The sequence below is a fragment of the Polyodon spathula genome, chromosome 9 (assembly GCF_017654505.1).
Source record: "Polyodon spathula isolate WHYD16114869_AA chromosome 9, ASM1765450v1, whole genome shotgun sequence".
NCBI lineage: Eukaryota > Metazoa > Chordata > Actinopteri > Acipenseriformes > Polyodontidae > Polyodon > Polyodon spathula.
Window position 1 is genome coordinate 46682538 of NC_054542.1, and position 19586 is coordinate 46702123.

The following is a 19586-nucleotide window of genomic DNA, read 5'->3' on the forward strand; positions in this document are numbered from 1 at the left end:
TTCCTTCCCTTGCCTTGGAATGAACAGGCTTGGTTATAAATTAGTAATAAACAAAGTTGACTAATACCTGTAATTCTATTTGACAATTAATAATACATTCCAATATAACTCTTATCAGTGATTTTTCCTGCTGATTCTCCCAGCATTCTAGTATGTCCTTGGCTAAGCAGCTGTCTTCTGGCTCGGTTTAGTAAGGGTTTCATGAAGATGTCCTCCAAAAAAACGGGCTGGAATGCCGGTGATTACTAAATTTATGAAAGTTAATTGTAAAGCTATGCAGTTTATGAATTCTAGTAAAACGTTGAAAGGCGAGAGTGATTTCCTCTGAAACGAGCTGGGATTAGAACATAAAACATGAATTGCCTTGTTGATTAGCTTAGTAAATTAATGCAATATTAATGTGCAGTGCAACTAGAAGATTGGATTGTCTGCTTCCCTATAGAAAGCATTCTCTTATTTGTGCTTTGAATACAGTCCATATAAAAAAAACAAAAAAAAAAAACAAAACAGTGATACTATTATATATATATATATATATATATATATATATATATATATATATATATATATATATATATAATATATAGAATTATTATTTAGTTAGTTTTCAAACGTAACATTGCATTAAGTTTAACAAGGAAAGACTTTTGTCATCAGTTAACATAATGATTGTATAACCTCTGGGATGCAGAGTTAAACCTGTAGTATTCGATTGGTAACCCGAACAATACTGCCTTGAATAGATGATGCTGATTCAGTATACATGAGTACATCCCATACAGTTCTGACGAAGCTGGTGCCCATCTATAATAGTGCTGCTAGATATTTACTGGTCTGGAGAATAGAAGGCTCTGTCATGATTTGCTTAGTTTAGAAGGGGTACACTGGAAGTGCTCCAAGTTGCCTTACTTCTGTTAGACATGCAACTCTACCTATGCAGTAAGATCAAATAAAATGATGATTTTTATCGCATCATTATTTTCTTCATTTTATTTTAAACCTTTTGTTAATGTGCTTTAATATGCCATGTATTTTCACCTTGATATTTGTACTGCGCTCCTTGTGTAGAACAAGAGCCACAGGGATCAAGTGCAACTGGTCATAATTGTCAGAGAGGTAAAGTATGAGTGCTCTGTAAACTTGATGATGTTGCATCTGCTCCACACAATCATATTTGCAGGGCTCGGGGCAAGTTCTGTGTGCCGAGAACTCGAGAAGCACTCGAGAAAAAGACAATTAAATGTATGGAAAATCATTGACGTTATCAAAAAAAACAAAAAAAACAAACAAAAAAAAAAAACAATTCTGTTGATGAATCTCATTCTGGCAGTGGGGCACTATTAAGACTAATTTTAAAGTTTTTTAATTTGTTTGATTTCAATCAATTTGATCTTTTTTTTTTTTTTCTTATTTTATGATTTAGGTAAATACAGCCAGTCTGTTGTATCAAACTAAGCAGATTATAGTTTTAGACTTTTTTTTTTTTTTTTTTTTCACTTTTCTACAGTTAACTGCTGACTTGACTTGAATAGTGAATAAGTTCCCCTGGTGTCATAAACCGTTTGGTAACTCGAGGCATGTCAAACCCTACTGCTGTTTTCCTGCAGGGCAGCTTGTAAAATCACTTTTTTTCCTCCCCAGCAGAGTGTGCCAGAGAGCTTTCAGGAATGAACTGGGCTGTGTACCAATTTCTGCTGTGGATTTGTTTAATAGCCAGCTCCTTCTCTTAGGGACTGTATTTATAAAATGTTTTTCTTGGATTGACAATGAGGCTAGTCATTTATAGGATAGGCCATATTGTTAAAAGCCTGGTCCTACTCTTATTAAATCATTACATACATATTTGATTACCAATGTAGCTGTTCATGGTAAGATTCAAAGATAACCAAGAAAAAAACACCCAAATGTTTTCTTTGTTCTCCTGTCCTGTTTTGGCCCATATTATTGCTACTCGTTAGTGAAAAACGGAGCTGTTTATCTTTGCCTGCATGTTGTTAATTGTACATTCAAGTGGAGACATTGTGCTTTGAGAGTGTGTTGCTACAAATCACATTTGAGTTGTTTTACTGCTTTTTAATTGAATACATCTCTTGTCTTTTTTTATGATATAATTTGTAGGTAGGCTACCATACTGTCCACATGATGGATGAAAACTGATCACTGAAAAGGGGTCATGTGTGAGAGGTTAGGTGTTTCAAAGCATTCAAGCTGCCTTCTGGTTACTCCCTGCACACACAGAACTGCTCTTGTTTACTGTTGTCAACGTATTGCCTATTGGTGACCATTTGCAATGATGCGATGGAGACAATTGTAGAAAAAGTGCCATATTGTACTTGCGGGACCTCCTGAATGACTGTGGGTATCTGCGGGACCTCCTGAATGACTGTGTGGGTATCTGCGAGACCTCCTGAATGACTGTGTGGGTATCTGCGGGACCTCCTGAATGACTGTGTGGGTATCTGCGGGACCTCCTGAATGACTGTGTGGGTATCTGCGAGACCCCCCTGAATGACTGTGTGGGTATCTGCGAGACCCCCTGAATGACTGTGTGGGTATCTGCGGGACCTCCTGAATGACTGTGTGGGTATCTGCGAGACCCCCTGAATGACTGTGTGGGTATCTGCGGGACCTCCTGAATGACTGTGTGGGTATCTGCGAGACCCCCTGAATGACTGTGTGGGTATCTGCGAGACCCCCTGAATGACTGTGTGGGTATCTGCGGGACCTCCTGAATGACTGTGTGGGTATCTGCGGGACCTCCTGAATGACTGTGTGGGTATCTGCGGGACCCCCTGAATGACTGTGTGGGTATCTGCGAGACCCCCTGAATGACTGTGTGGGTATCTGCGAGACCCCCTGAATGACTGTGTGGGTATCTGCGAGACCCCCTGAATGACTGTGTGGGTATCTGCGAGACCTCCTGAATGACTGTGTGGGTATCTGCGAGACCCCCTGAATGACTGTGTGGGTATCTGCGGGACCTCCTGAATGACTGTGTGGGTATCTGCGAGACCTCCTGAATGACTGTGTGGGTATCTGCGATACCTCCTGAATGACTGTGTAGGCATCTCCTTCTCTGTAGTTTATCCAGGTTATGTAACCACAACACAGACTTAAACACTGGCAACGTCACAAGGTAGACGGTTACTGAGTTATGAGTCTCCAAAATTGATGCTGGGCCAAACATGACATCCCATCAGCATTCCAGAACTAGCTTTCAATTTCTCTCCTTTTCTTTTTTCTTTTTTTTTTAAACTTTACCATAATGTTTCAAAAGAGTGGTTTTTGGATAGCCGAGATGTGTGCAGCAGAAGAGACTTGATGCTACAGTAAATCCAACGATGAACTGTGAGTAGAATATTATTCTGATGCTTACTCTGCATTGGTTGCGGGTGTATTCGGCAGCATTTTAAAGTTGAATTTGATTACTGCGCTGTCTTTTAAGTAACAAATTCAAATTTGACCTGAGTTTTGTAACTGGAAGTTTAATGTTATTGTGACATATTTTAAAAAAAAAATATATATATTTAACTGAACAATTTAATTTGAGCTGCATTTTAAGCAGAGTATGCTTACAATAATAATAAAAATAACAATTAACAAAAGTTGTAGTTGACATTGAGCAGGCTACATTTCTTTTCTACTGTACAGTACAGGCAGAAGTTGTAATACGCATTGTTTGACAGCAAGTGGCTGTAAAAGTTAATGTCTCGTTATGCATTTTTTTTCTACAGAAGTGTTTTTACTTGTACAAATACAAAATGTTATTTTTGTGTGACTGGTATAAAACAAATGTATAGATTGCTGTCAAGCACACAATACAATACTGCATTATTCTTTGTATTCATTTTCTGAAGTAAATGCAACCAGTAAACAATACCTGTTAATTTGTGATAAATACAACAAGTAAACAATATCTATTCATTTAAGGTTTATAAATATAAAAGTTTAAATATAGGCCCTATGTCTGGTTCTAGTAGTTTACAATAGCTTACCTGCACTATCTATTATTGGTTTCCAATCGATACCGGTCGATATGGGTAGATAACCATCGGCTATCAGTATTGGCCAAGAAAATCTTTATTGGTGCATCCCTATTAGTAATACATATTGTAGTAGTACAACATGTGATTGTGTAGAAATGGGTTTATGCAAGAACTGCATTAAATGAATTCTGGGATTTTGTGGACCACCTGGAGTTGACCACATATGGACCACAGGTTGGGAACCACTGATATAGTAGTATCGAAATATAGGCGTTTAACCGACAATTTTTTGTTTTTTCATATATTCATACAAGCTGTACAACATCAAATGCTTAGCCAGGACAATACATTATTATTAAAATTGAAATTGAATTTTTGTCAAAGGAGGATTTGGAGTGAAAGGTGCAGTCATTTATATGTATTTTTAGGCGTATAACTCTATAGCATAATATGGCAGCATCAATAAGTCAATGTTTCAAGTAGCTCTATTTGCTTTTATGGCTCGTGTGTACGAGCCACGGCTGAAATGAATAATACTGTATGTAATACTATTGCAATATTGCATACATCAATTATTTTGTTAACAATGCTGTCACCCTAGGAAAATGTCTCTACACTATCAAAAGCTACATTTACAGTAAATCACACTGTGCATGTGATAGTCTTTTCATTATTGGCTACAGGCTACATAACAATTTTGCATTTTGTGGGCTGCTATTTTGGTTTATTCTAAAAGTGTAGATCTAAATATGTTTGGGTGAAAGCAACTTTTGCCAAGCTTCAAAAGTTAACTTGGACTTTTTATGAAGCATTTGGAATTGATATGATCTGCAACACGAATGATCTCCCCCCCCCCAATGTCTTTAATTAAACCTCTAATCAGGCCCCAATATACCTTTGCTTGAAAGGGTCTGTAAGACCACAGTTTCTTATAGCTTGTTTAAAGAATACTGTAGGCCTAAAAATGTCAAGATGATGGGTTTGGACATGCACATTTGGTTAAAAAAAAAAAAAAAAAAAAAAAAAAAAGAAAATTGGGCAAATTTAATAGATGTCTTCAGATCTTGACTTTGAGCTGAGCATGTTATTCTTCAAAACCTTGAAATTGCCAAAGTGATCTGCTCTCGTTAAAGAGGTTGTATGCTCTAGGCTGTTCCTGTTACTTCCCATGTAAAAAAGACTAAATATCTGCATCTCCAACAAGGTAGATAGGAATTGTCCCTTTAGAGAGTAATTGCTTTGCGATGTAGTAACAAAAAAAAAAAGAAATAGTAACATACTTTGACTGTCATTATCCTGCCATTTATAGTTCATGGTGCTTATTTAAATATGTGTAAAACGCTAATGTGCCATGTGTGGAGATTGTATTTTTTATTTTTTGGGCAGGTCATGCAGTACTTGTTACTAAAAGGCTACAAGTAAAGACTTTTGCTTTTTAATGAGTTGCCTGTTGAAATAAAGGTGATTTTAATAGGTTTTAATGTATATCGGTCAGATATTGTTAGAAGGGGCCTTTTAAGATATATGTGACTTGAATGCAAAAGATGGAGGGAAGCTTATGCAGTTATTATTCCTGTCTGGTCTTGTTAAAAGGCTGCATTGCAGAGACATTCTTCAGACAGGGGTGAAAGTCAGTCTTGTTTTGTTTTTTTTCCCACCACACATTTAAATTATTAACTTTCTCTGCGTAGCTCTTGGGTGTGTCTGTCAAATGAAAAAACAAGGGCTCCGAGGTTTCAGGTTGAGGACTGACTGTGAAAAGGAATGAATACTATGAACAAAACAGAAACAGAACAAAACTGCACTTCACCACCTAAGCCTTAATGTGGACTCTGTAGACCTATTCCTTTACTGTAAATTATTCTGGAAATCGCACTGACTTCCCAGCATCCATCAACTCATTGTTTCTGAAGTTATGAACTATCCTTTTCCACTCATTAAAGCAATAGAAGGCACTTTTTTTTTTTTTTTTTTTTTTTTTTTTTTAAATCAGTTTACCTTCTGAGACCTGTTCTCTCTCTGTCTCCAATAGCCCTGTTCATTTTTATATAATTTGTTGGTTGAATGAAGCTTTACAGATGGTAAAGTTGTAGGGGATTGGGAGTATTGAAGAAATCTGAGCAAACTGAGTGATGATCTGCTGGTGGTAAACTACCACTGTGTAAGATATGTGGTAATGAAACCCCCGATCACTGTGTGAAGTTAATTAATTTTTTATATGTTTGCATTATTTGTGGAAGCAATCATGGATTAATCCAAGATATGTCAGATGTCATTAAGTAATAAGCTGATATTTATTCAATTACACATGTGCAATAGCTTAGTAATGAAGTGTACATGTTTTGGAGGAGACTAATTTGCTTAGAAACAGTGAACACACCTTGCACAAGAGTAATTAGCATTTTTGCACTGACTTCCCATCTTCAGATGTGACCGACGTTTGACATTGGAGCTCTGCATCTCCTGAAGTCAAGTCTTTTTTCTCTGTCCCCAGGCCTTGCAATTCTTTTGAGGATTTTTAAATAGAAGCATGAATGTTTCTGATCTTGACAAGACCTTCAGAAGTGACATACTATATCAAGGAAAGCAACAGTGTATCAAGTAGCATCTGTGTGTAGCAACTGCAGGATGTTAGTAGTGATCACAAACATGGTCAGGTACTTTATCCGTCATTTATAGGATTGTTCAACGTTCTGTGTATGGAACAGATTCACACTTGTTCGGGGTTTTGGTTAGTTCGGGATGACCGAAAACCAGCTTTTGGTTGTCCGTTTCAGTTACTTCTAGATGGGTGCATACGGGCCAAGTCTGTACCTTCAGGCTCACAGTGATATGATAGATGCCCTAGTATATGGGTTATGATATGATACACATCAATACAATTAATAAAATGTGAATATGTTTTGTTATTGTGAACTTCCAAAATATGTGACCCCTATTTAGATGTATTACCTGATGGCTGGTGATCATAGTCTTTTTTTTTTTTTTTTTTTTTTTTTTTTTTTACCCAGACTGGCTTCCGCAGAATTCTATGACATTTTTTCTCTTCACTGGCAATGTAATTAACAAAGGTCTTTTTTTAGATTATATTTGAAGGCTATTTCCCCACTTAGCTTCTCCTTGATTGATCATTCTTACCACCTGTTTACACAGAGCCAAGCTGATATGTTTTGACTTTATTAATGAAGTAAGACTGATGGCAGATTCACTGAGCTGAGACTTCAATAACTTTCTGGTATTTCAGCATGACCTGATGAATCGTCTGAATTAATCACACATAAAATGTTAACAATGTCAAAGCAAAGCAAGACAAATGAAATGAATGTAGTTTTCAGCTCAGCTTTCCTTTATTTGTACAGTACTCTACGCACAGTAGCCTATATTTCAAAATCTGTGCTGTACTAGAGAACAGTAATGAAGAGAAAAACTGGCTAAAAGTCAAGATAAATTATGCATGTTCTGTAGGAAGAGAGGAAGAGATACATATCATTTCCTTAGCTTTTCCTCATTTGCCCTTTTATTATTATTATTATTATATATATAATAATAATAATAATAATAATAATAATAATAATAATAATAATAATAATTCGTTTTGTGCTCACAGATTATAGATATGGCTTTCCTTTTGCCAATTGATCTGAATTAAGAAGTGTTCTTCATGTTGTTGACAAGTGCCAGAGATTTTTCATTTATTTATCAATATTTAAAAATGTAAATCCTGAAAGTGGATGGATAAAGTTCACTTGTTAGTGAACATTAGTGACAGGCTGCAACTGTAATGTTTCAGATTCTGGATATAGTGTTAATATTAGGCTAGGTATTGACTGAACTCTGATGTTTTGCTGTTTTTGTGCTTACATAAGGACAGTTGCTTTTATTAGCTTACCTTGGTCCATTAGTTTTCATCAATAGTGTTGTGCTCTGATATACACTGTAGTGCCAGATCATTATTTCCCAGCACTGGTTTATTTGGGCTAAATTACAAGTACAGTTTAAAAAAAAAAAGCTATTTATGCTGCTTGCAGGAAGTGATATAAACTACAATATATAGCATCAAATATTGCTTAAACACTTTTTTAAAATTGCAACAGTGTTTTTAAATAGAGGCATTCAAATTACCTTATGCAATAAATTATGTTGAAAGATTCTTGGATTTGGAAAACTACTGCAATTGCTAAATGTTTTGTACAGTAAACACTGATCTTGTTGTACCAGTGCTTAAAAGGACAGTTCTGAGATGATAAATTTTTGTTCTTTTTACGCTATTTCAGATATTATGTAGTCCAGTACCGGCTGATTTAATATTGGAAAGCACTGTCTGATGGTCAATGCTGCAGGCTCCTTTTCCCAATGAGGATAATACTGTTTATTTTTTATTGATTATAGAATTTTCAGTTTTGCATAGGGCTACATTATGCTTGGCAGTCTTAATGGAAATGTGTTGTAGGCCTTTATTTTAAATAGTGCAAACCCCAAATGTGAGTCTGCCATTGGTGTTACTAAATTTTTATAGTGTGTATTCTCATTAAAAGTAATTTGTGAAAAATAAACCCCTCAGTTTGCCTCCGTCCAGCAGTAGAGTGGTCATTACCCTACCAGTAGATGCTGCCAGTTCCACCAATTCAAAACAAACTGTTCATCCACTGGTGGCATGCTGTGCTGCTTTTTCTGTTTTTTATAATTTCAGCCTGTGGAAGCTGATCTGTATTTTTGTGACTGCTTGGTAAATGATATTGATTCTTATTCCCGAAGCTTGGTTGAAAAGAGCAGGATTTGAAAGAGGTTCAAAGCCTTCAGGCAATTGAGTCCAATCACTTCAGCTTTTAAAGCTACCCTGACATTGAGGCAACGGCAGTTCGTCATGATGATATGGAAATTGTTTGTCACACTCTTGGTGTATGGGAGAGAAGAGAGGGACCAGGAGACGAAAGTAGTAGTATTCAATAGTTTTTATCAAACAATTATGGTTAAGACAGCTACCCTGGGTAGCAAACTAAAAAACAAATTTGTGGTGAAATAACCAAGAGACCTCGAGAGGCAGCAAGTTTGTAACCACCACAGTGCCTAAAGAACTATACTGTCAATCAAAACAACACACCCCAAAACGGTGACATACAAACACAATGAAGTGCCACTTCTAAGTGCAAACCCATATAACTAAATCAATATTTAACAAGATATCGGTAAAGGAACAATAATGTGAAACATGTAGAACCCGTGCACCGTGTGCTCTTTCAGCAAGGAGCTGCTTCCAGTAAGTTCCCACTGTTCAGGAGCAACTGCTACCCAACATCTTTTATAAATTAACCCTCAATTAAAACTAAATATAACAGCACTTACTTTCCAAGAATGTAGTAGCCTTCAAATGTAATAACACTAATTACTAGTAGGATATAAACCAAAATACTAAAACAAATGTAACGCAGCACAAAACATTAAACACAGAGGAAAGGTTTAAAATTGTCCCATTCCACAAGTCTGAATGAGTCCAAATAAAAACAATTGCTGTTCACATACTTCTGGAAACGACAAAGCGAGTGTCCAGTTTGTCCAGCAATCCAGCCCTGCTTCCCGGTCAGCCTGATTTACTGCCGTTCAGCTGCTTCGTTCCTACTTCTCTACACTCCTCCCCCATTCTGTGGGAGATTGCCACTGGGACGGGGTCTCCCACTATCATTTAGTCTCCGTAGGGGGAGACTGAGAATTACAGTCATTACAGTACAGACAGACAGACGATTCAATCCGTATGTAAGGATCCCCACTTTTTTTCTTTAATGAAGACCCTAAACAATAAAATAGAAAATATGTTAATCTGATTTAAAAGAATAAATGCAAAAAATAACTGATCTGTTATAGTAGGAAGTTCAAAATGTGAGCACAAATGATCTGTCTTTAGTAACATTTATCCAAAATGTTTAAATAATTCAGTCTCAAAACTGAAATTCGGTCTTAAACACTGTTTCTGGGAAATATATTACAAAGCACGCAGTAGTTTTAAAATCTACATATTTAACTCTTTATCCAAAGAGTAACCTGTACTATTTATTTTCTAAAAAAGCTCTAGTTCTGCACAAACTAGAAGCTAACTAACATGACCATTTTATTTACATGTTATTTGTTCCCTAGGAAAAAAGCATTGTCTTGCACATTGTTGCCTAAGTCTGTACTTTTATGAAATACAACAATACCCACACATAAGAACATAAGAAAGTTTACAAACGAGAGGAGGCCATTCGGCCCATCTTGCTCGTTTGGTTGTTAGTAGCTTATTGATCCCAAAATCTCATCAAGCAGCTTCTTGAAGGATCCCAGGGTGTCAGCTTCAACAACATTACTGGGGAGTTGATTCCAGACCCTCACAATTCTCTGTGTAAAAAAGTGTCTCCTATTTTCTGTTCTGAATGCCCCTTTTTCTAAACTCCATTTGTGACCTCTGGTCCTTGTTTCTTTTTTCAGGCTGAAAAAGTCCCTTGGGTCGACACTGTCAATACCTTTTAGAATTTTGAATGCTTGAATTAGGTCGCCACGTAGTCTTCTTTGTTCAAGACTGAACAGATTCAATTCTTTTAGCCTGTCTGCATATGACATGCCTTTTAAGCCCGGAATAATTCTGGTCACTCTTCTTTGCACTCTTTCTAGAGCAGCAATATCTTTTTTATAGCGAGGTGACCAGAACTGAACACAATATTCAAGATGAGGTCTTACTAGTGCATTGTACAGTTTTAACATTACTTCCCTTGATTTAAATTCAACACTTTTCACAATGTATCCGAGCATCTTGTTAGCCTTTTTTATAGCTTCCCAAATTGTCTAGATGAAGACACTTCTGAGTCAACAAAAACTCCTAGGTCTTTTTCATAGATTCCTTCTCCAATTTCAATATCTCCCATATGATATTTATAATGTACATTTTTATTTCCTGCGTGCAGTACCTTACACTTTTCTCTATTAAATGCCATTTGCCATGTGTCTGCCCAGTTCTGAATCTTGTCTAGATCATTTTGAATGACCTTTGCTGCTGCAACAGTGTTTGCCACTCCTCCTACTTTTGTGTCGTCTGCAAATTTAACAAGTTTGCTTACTATACCAGAATCTAAATCATTAATGTAGATTAGGAATAGCAGAGGACCTAATACTGATCCCTGTGGTACACCGCTGGTTACCACACTCCATTCTGAGGTTTTTCCTCTAATCAGTACTTTCTGTTTTCTACATGTTAACCACTCCCTAATCCATGTACATGTGTTTCCTTGAATCCCAACTGCGTTCAGTTTGAGAATTAATCTTTTGTGCGGGACTTTGTCAAAAGCTTTCTGGAAATCTAAATAAACCATGTCATATGCTTTGCAATTATCCATTATCGATGTTGCATCCTCAAAAAAATCAAGCAAGTTAGTTAGGCACAATCTCCCTTTCCTAAAACCATGTTGACTGTCTCCCAGTACCCTGTTACCATATAGGTAATTTTCCATTTTGGATCTTATTATAGTTTCCATAAGTTTGCATATAATAGAAGTCAGGCTTACTGGTCTGTAGTTACCTGGTTCAGTTTTGTTTCCCTTTTTGTGGATCGGTATTACGTTTGCAATTTTCCAGTCTGTCGGTACCACCCCTGTGTCAAGAGACTGCTGCATGATCTTGGTTAGCGGTTTGTAAATTACTTCTTTCATTTCTTTGAGTACTACTGGGAGGATCTCATCCGGCCCAGGGGATTTGTTTATTTTAAGAGCTCCTAGTCCCTTTAACACTTCTGCCTCAGTTATGCTAAAGTTATTTAAAACTGGATAGGAACTGGATGACATGTGGGGCATGTTGTCAGTATCTTCCTTTGTAAAAACTTGTGAAAAGTAATCATTTAACATATTTGCTATTTTTTTTTCTTCCTCTACGATTTTGCCATTTGTATCTCTTAAACATTTAATCTCCTCTTTGAATGTTCTCTTGCTGTTGTAATATTGGAAAAACATTTTGGAATTGGTTTTAGCTCCCTTAGCAATGTTTATTTCTATTTCTCTCTTGGCCTTTCTAACTTCCTTTTTGACTTGCGTTTGCAGTTCTGTGTACTCTTTCTGCGTACTTTCTTTTTGGTCCTTTTTTAATGCTCTGTAAAGTGCCTTTTTTCGCTGAATATTTTTTTTTAATTGATCTATTAAACCATTTTGGCAATTTAGTTTTACATTTAGATTTGTCTACTTTAGGGATATAATTGTTTTGCGCCTCTAGTACTACATTTTTGAAGAACAACCATCCTTCTTCTGTGGGTGTTTTCTCTATTTTACTCCAGTCTACTTCTGTTAGTCTCTGTTTCATACCTTCATAGTTTGCTTTTCTAAAATTGTAAACCTTAGCTTTAGTCTTTACTTTTGGGGATTTAAAAAACACTTCAAATGAGACCATGTTGTGGTCTGAGTTTGCCAGTGGTTCTCTGACATCTGTTTTAGTTATTCTATCTTCGTTATTTGAAAAGACTAAATCAAGGCATGCCTCCCCTCTAGTCGGTGCCTTCACAAATTGTGTTAGGAAGCAGTCATTTGTCATTTCCACCATTTCTATTTCATCCTTCGCGCTACCCACCGGGTTTTCCCATTTTATTTGGGGGAAGTTGAAATCCCCCATTAGTATGGCTTCTCCTTTGCTACACACATTTCTAATGTCATTGTATAACAGATTATTGTGCTCACCGTCTGAATCTGGCGGTCTATAGCATGCTCCTATTATTATGCCTTTTGAATTTTTGTCTGTTATTCTGACCCATATTGATTCGGTTTTATTTTCTTTGTCCAGGTTTAACACCTGGGCTTCAAGACTGTTTCTTATGTATAGCGCTACCCCTCCTCCTCTTCTGTCCTGCCTGTCTTTCCTATACAGTGTATACCCACAAATATTATATTCGTCCCCATCACTCGCAGATAACCACGTTTCTGTAACACCTATCACATCATAGTTACCTGTTAGTGCAGTAGCTTCAAGTTCTAGAATTTTGTTTCTGATACTTCTAGCATTTAGATAAATACATTTAATGGTTGTCTTACCTGAGTTGTTGTTCTTGTTTTGATGCGGTCTCCCTTCTGTTTTTTTGTTGATTTCTCCCCCCACCAGAGGGATTGCTTTGTAGTTGGTGAATTATAAAACTTTGTATACTGTATTTGCAATCCCTTAATTCTGATTCTTATTTCTTTTCTATCATTTAAACATTAGAACCGTGACGGATGATGTGGTAAGATTTTTCAATTTATTGTATTCCTTAGCTCATATTTGGAGCTTAATTCTGCTTTAACACTTTAACCTATTGACCTGTGACTTTAATTTCCTTGCATTAGACAACACTAAAAACGGCTTAAGATAATATGCATGCTTCCGTGTAGTATCTAACCACTTTACATCTACTGTACTGTGTTAGACACCCCTCTCCCAAACTACTGATTAGCTCCTTGGTCAGTCTTAGATATTCTTATGAAATATTAAAACACATTAACTTCTCCGTGCAGCACTACTGTGCCACAGCTCTCCTGTATGTGTCGTGACCTGTGCATGTGCCTTTTATTTAACTCATGACGGACAAATCAGTCTGACAATTTTTCCAATAGTTGGAGATTAAGTACCTAATTCCAAGCAGCACTGTCTGAACCCAAACTATTGACTAAAAACATCATCTGTTTTGCTAAAGCATACATAAAATAAACAAACTAAAATATTTGCTGTTAAGTTCACTGTGATAAATGCAGCTAAATCAGTGTTTATTTAGATTTTGTTTTGGCCTGTGCAACCTGTTCAAGTCTGTACACACTAATGATGGCATCCCTAGTACAAGTGGCATTTTGAAAAATAATGTTTTTCTTTTCCATGGGCAGGATTTTATGTTTTCTTATCCCTCTTTCCTGTATTGCTATAGAAGCAAGTGAATAGTCATCTCTACCTGGTGGCCTTCCTTGCTATGTCTCATGATGCTTGTTCTGTGCATTCATTTTTTAAAAAAAAATTTGTCTGCGCTCAATGGTCCAAAATCTGATATTAATTTAAATTAACAAGCTGTCTGTTGAAAGCAATGGTAACCCAATGTTTAGTATATTGTCAGAGAGTGAATGAAGAATGACTAGGGGTGGGGTATTTGTTGCCAATTAGCTGCAGTGAGATCCGTACAAAACGTATTGGTGTAGATCATCGCCCCCCCCCCCTTTTAAAAGAGTTTTGGACCGCTTTCTTAATGTTCAAAACATCTGAACCACTTGTCAGTACCAGAAAATTGATACAGTTTTCTCTCCACATCCTCACAGGCTTTCACTATTTTACATGGAGTGGGAAAACTAGAATAAAAATATGAATTAGTATTTGAATGTGTTCTTGATTACAGAAACATTTTGAGAGAGCATTTGCCTGCCTTTTAGGTGAGGGTTAACCTTTTCTTGCAACATTGCCTCCATTTTCTATTTGGATTTTTTCATTCTTTCAGTACAACCTTGCACTTATTTGCTTTTTTTTCTTTTCTTTCTTTGCAGACTGGAATTTTTTATTTTTTTTAAACTATTTTTGGTGCAGTAACTTGTCTGCTCTAAAAATGGTTGTGTTTGATAGTAATGCTGTAAGTCAATGATTAAAACCATGTAAATAAGAAACTGTTTTATGATCTGCATGGATGGGATGTGGCATCGAATGAGGTTGACAAATACATAACAAGTGATGGAAGTATGTCATACAATACAAGGGGTTTTCAGTGGCATAATTCCTTTACTGTGCCATAGGGGACATTTTTGATTTTATAAATCTCACCTTCACAGGGCGACCTAAATAATAATAAAAAAGGACTATTTGAAACTCTGGTGCTTCGAGAACTCAAGGGTATTTCCAGCAAGAGATTACTGCTTGAAAAGAAAAATAAATGTTTATTCAGTTTGAATAACTACCACTTATTGGCTCCAGAGATTGCATTACAGATGAATGATTTAATTAAAATAAGGTATAGCCAGGGAGCTAATGGAAGAATCGCGACTCAAGCTTCATGAAAATTCAAGGTGCAGCTCAGGCAAAGTGCGCTATCTCCTGGGCTTCGGATTACTTTTATGACCCTTCAGCAGGTATACAATATTACATTCCCCGTGCAAGCATGTGCATATAATGTTGCCTGTACCTTCTGCGTTCACTGAACCATCACTTAACATTGTATAGGGCTTTACTATTCTACAGCTATTTTCATAAACGGAAGAATCTTATGACAAAACAAAAATCAAATGCACGTTTGACATAATGTGTGCATCTTTCATACAGGAAAATGTGAGCTCCACAAAGTGATGGTAATACATACAAGATAAGATTTAGTAGGATGTTGCCTCTTTTGTTTGAAATTCGTATTAGTCCTGTGAAATATATAAATTTAAGTGCAACACCAAAATCTCAGGCATTATGATGTCGAGTGATTTATAAATCCCAAAGAGCAAGTTTCTTCCTTTGTGGAGTGCTTCACTTTGAGGGCTACACAATGACTGTCCTCCAGAAAGTGGAATGTCAAAAAAGAAAAAGCAGTTTCTTTTATACAGGTATTTTAATCTTCAAAAGTGAGCATAAAGAGTGTGAGATACAAGCACAAATCTTAGTAAAATCACTTTTATAGTTGGTTTGGTTCAATGTAATTCTTAAGCAAAATCCCCACCTCAGTTTGCACTGGTGTCATAAAACTGAGCTAAAGTTAAAATAATGATTCCACACAGTTTCAGTGGTGTGCTTACAAATTATGTGCAGGCTGCATTGCACAGGAACAGGAGCTTGATCATTATGACAGATGCTTGAAGCCTGGAAGTGTCTTTGTAGCAAACATGTATGTGCTGTAATTCAACTGAATAAGGATTGCTGTCACAGTTCTCAAACAGCCTTGCTTGGAGTTGTCCTGAGCAGTATAATTTTCATTTAAAAGGATGCACATTTGTGTAAGCAATGTAAGCATTACTTCAAGGACAACAAGATAAAATTGAGCGCTTTGACCTGAAAAAAATGCATCTGCTGCTTTGTACAAATATCTGAACACAATTCTCTTTCAGGCTGTGTAGTGTATAGTACTATACTGGTCAGCAGGGTAGGGTAAACTGACAGCAAATTGCATCATTTGGTGCATTTCAATTTTAAGCACAGGAGAACCAGTCATATTGGATCCTGTAAGCTACGATCCCCTCTATTATCCGATGGGCCTCTGGCACGTGTCATTTACACATGCTGCTACCAACTGAATGGCACAGATGGAAACTGATCAATGCAGCCTTTATTATGGGTGTAAAACAGTACATTCAGATAAAATAAAAAAAGATGGAATTCCGTTTCACTTTTTACATGCTGTCACTTAACGTAACTGTTCAGTTTAGCCATGTTAAATAAAATAAAACGAGGGATTAATATAATTGCTGTGCCGTTAAAAAGTGGAAACAATTTTTTGTTGCCAATATCAAGCCAGTTTGTGTTTGTGTGCACACTTTCTTGTCTTGGTCTCTGATTAACACGCAGTGCAAAAAAAAAAAAATAATTGTTTGGGATAGACAGAGAACGGGAAGTGCTTTTTGAATTCTGTTATGTAAATTGCCAAATACTATATTACAGTGGCTTGTTTTGCAAAAATGTTCAGTCCTTTTCATTGTATAGTATATGTGCAGTACTATAGTTAATAACTACAATGTATTATAACAACTCCCTCCGCGATACAAGAGCTTTACAAATCCAATGGACTCCTGCAACCAATTAAATCAGATATGACAGGTTCTACTATAATCATTTATCTTCAGTTTTCAGTTCACAGGGAACTGCAAATGATGCTCCTGAGGTTACGATACCATTCATGGAGCGATCATTGGAATATTGAAAAACAATATTGTTAGGATTTACAATCAATATGCACCTTTAGAAAATGCTACAACTATAATTAATCGACTTTCTTGAGTTGACATGCAATTTCAACCTGATAGATCTCAAAGAAAAGATAGTTCTTGGCAAAACAGGAAGCTGCTTTGTGTTTACTTTGCCAGGTTGAAGTTGTAGGTTTATCAGATCTGTGCAACATTTCTACAGAAGATACAATTTGCTAAATGGTGAAGACATGATTTAGATGCGTCTGACTAATATAGCATCTGTGTAATTGTCTCTTGTTAATATTCATGTTTCCAAATGTAGATTAAAATTGTGAATTTGCTGCATTTGTATTTCATTAATTGTATATTAGTGTCACCACTGATTATCTGAGAGATTACTCTTCATGAGATCATGCACAGTAGGGTGCTCATTTAGATGTGTTCATTTTACAAGCCCAATGCAAGATGAAGCTAGTGTTTACACTTGAACCACCTACCTTATCACCTTCAAATGACATTTCAAAGAAGTACCCCACAGCTAACCAGTGATAAGAGGAAGTAGTTTTTGACAGTCTTAATCTAATTAGAATTCCATTATCACATTATTTTTGGATATTTTCACTAACTATTTTTTGAATGTAATAGAAGAGTATTAAAGAACTGTGACTTTCATTGCAATATAATGTTTTTGGACTACATTCACTAGTTTATGCATCTCTACAGTAGGAATTATTGTGTACTAAAGGACTACTTTTTTCAACTAGATCACATTCTGTACTATTTTACTTCTATGTCACCCTTGGTCTTATTTAGAGGTTATGTTAACCTACTTCTAATAAAAACAAAACAAAATGCTTTTCTTTATTTTTTTGACAGCACTGCAGCAAAAACTGAGCTGCCTGATTCCTTTGAAGTGGAGGTTTTTTTTATGTTGAGCAAACTGCTTAGCTTACAGTAGATTTTAAATTAAGGATAAACTAGACTTCCTGCGCTCGACTCTCTCACATGCCTGCTCTAGTCCATTACAGCAAGGGATAAACATTGAGATCATGGGACTAACTTACAGCAGCATACTGACAGTACCCCTTAAGAGTTTTGTCCTAATTTTGGTGTACAGCAGTGTTCTCTGTCTGCATGTGTGTTTTTTTTTAATTTTATTTTATTTAAATAAAAAAGAAATCAGTAAAAATGATCCCTTTCATTGCTGCGTCACTTTAACTGGACCGATCACTGATACACACCACATGCTTTGAGCGTAGGGTGTTTGTAGTTGACAGGTGTATTTTATGCTCTTCGCAAAGTTCCATTCAATGCCACATAGGTTTTTTTTTTTTTTTTTTTGTTATCTTTAAGGATAAAAACATTATTCAGCTCTACTGCATTCTGTTGCTAGTTGAAGCCACATCATCTCTGCTTAGCCAGGGAGGAAATGGATGAGAACGTGATTTGCAGAACAAGATGTGCAGCAATTGACTGCTCTCCAATCCCAAACCCCATACAATTTGAACATTTTGTACTTCGCCTAACTTCCTTGCAGCTCCCTGCTATTATGAATGTTGATTGACTGCTTTAACGGCACAGTAGTTTTTGTACTTTCCTGTAGGGAAGTGATTTGGATCGACGTTTACCACACTTAGTATCTAAGCACTCTATGCAAGTCAAATGCCATACAGTATAACTATAATACTGTAAGCCAAAGTGGTATGATTTCCTGTTCACTGTTGGGTTTATTCAAAATAAGCATTGTGATGTAACCAACAGCTTTATTAATTGCCTGGTGGTTTTTCAATGGTGAATAAATGAAGTCCATATTTTACCATATCTTTATGTTTTTTTTTTCTGTGATGAAGAATCCTCACACAAAGCAGTGTGCTAGTATTATAAGGATGCCTTTGCTGTCATATTGTATTGTGACTTTTGTGCATAGTTACACATCTGACAACAATTAAATATTACTGATGTTGCCATATTTCACTATTGTCTTTTTTTTTTTTTTCCTTCTGTGTAGCTTGACCGCTTTGCCAGCATCCGTATTCCAGGCAGCAAAAGAGTGTGGGCCACTCTTTCCCACCTGAAGCACTTGTGCTCCTCCACCCGTGAATGGTCTGCATCCCCCGAATTTGAAGTGTTTGCCTCCAAGCAGATGTCTGAGAAAGAGATCCTAGCACTTTTTGAAAAGATGATGGCAAATTGTTTTCTGTCTTCTCTCGCGTTATTATTAATGTACACTGTGTGAAACGTTTTTAGAATTCAGTGTTTTTAGTAAATGTTAACAATCCCTGACTTGTATGATACATTCTTATAACATCAACTGAAATGTGATTAAAGGAACTCTCACAGACGAACACACATCGCTGCTTATACTGCATATTTACCAGCATATATTTAAAATGAGTTGAATTATGCAGCTTTGTACATTGTGAGGTTGATCACTGTGTTCTTGTTTCTTTAATAGGTGAGGAAAGCGATGATATCTGCTAATACCAACCTTATTTATATAATTAACTAGAGGCAGTCTGTGTGTGTGTTGGTCTGATGCTTTCCTCAATTAAAACTTATCTGTCATTTAGTTCATCTTGAGCTTCCCAAATTGTAAGACTTTTTCTGAAACCGCAACGTTAATTGCAATAGTAAATTATATATATATATATATATATATATATATATATATATATAGATAATATATATAATAATATATATATATATATATAATATATATATATATATATATAAGATATACTACAGTCCTTCTAATGTCAGAAGACTATCTTCC

The 19586-nt window shown here is 36.2% G+C and overlaps 1 pseudogene; it reads left to right on the forward strand.

The window, feature by feature from the left end:
• LOC121321104 overlaps positions 1–19586 on the forward strand; it is a 247435-nt pseudogene that overhangs the window by 19785 nt on the left and 208064 nt on the right.